This window comes from Somniosus microcephalus, unplaced genomic scaffold (genome assembly GCF_052327205.1).
Source record: "Somniosus microcephalus isolate GS21.2 unplaced genomic scaffold, FLI_Smic_1.0 unresolved_chr8, whole genome shotgun sequence".
NCBI lineage: Eukaryota > Metazoa > Chordata > Chondrichthyes > Squaliformes > Somniosidae > Somniosus > Somniosus microcephalus.
Window position 1 is genome coordinate 30,625,400 of NW_028225186.1, and position 617 is coordinate 30,626,016.

The following is a 617-nucleotide window of genomic DNA, read 5'->3' on the forward strand; positions in this document are numbered from 1 at the left end:
GTTAACTTGTCCTATTACCTCTCCTTTTGCCTTGCACCATCATCCCTTTTGTCAGTCAATCTCTCCTGCCTTCCATTCTATCACAGACATTCCCTTTGTTCTTACCTCACCTCCACCCACCCCTGCTTAAAAATCCCTCTTCCCTAAACTTTTCCTGTTCTGACAAAGGGTTCGGCCTGAAAGGTTAACTCTGTTTCTCCCTCACTGGATGCTGCCTGACCTGCTGAGTGTTTCCAGCATTCTCTGTTGTTATTGAAATGAACACAATGACAGAGTTTAATCACTCATTATTAGGATTTGTTTAGCTTATATTTGTGTGGCCGCGTGGCCTAATGGATAAGGCGTCTGACTTTGGTATAAATTTTGATGCCATCAGAAGATTACAGGTTCGAATCCTGCCGCGGTCCTTTTACACACTTTTTAATTTGTATTCTACTTTAGAAAACCAAACCGCGTTTCCACTCTTGTCCTTCCAAACATTGCAGGGTTCCTTATTAAATGGAATTTTTACGTGTTCTTACTTGTAAATTTCTCACTGATCTTTGCAAATAGTTTCAAACAAATCCACAATATCTAATTGATGACAAATTAGTGTTTTCAATTGGAACAACAGCTTT

At 39.7% G+C, this 617-nt stretch overlaps 1 non-coding gene across 1 annotated transcript; it reads left to right on the plus strand.

The window, feature by feature from the left end:
• Nucleotides 1-318: 318 nt before the first annotated feature.
• On the plus strand, nt 319-407 carry trnaq-uug (transfer RNA glutamine (anticodon UUG)). The gene is given in 2 exon segments: nt 319-355; nt 372-407. It is a non-coding gene; the product is annotated as a tRNA-Gln (tRNA).
• The last annotated feature ends 210 nt before the right edge of the window (nt 408-617 follow it).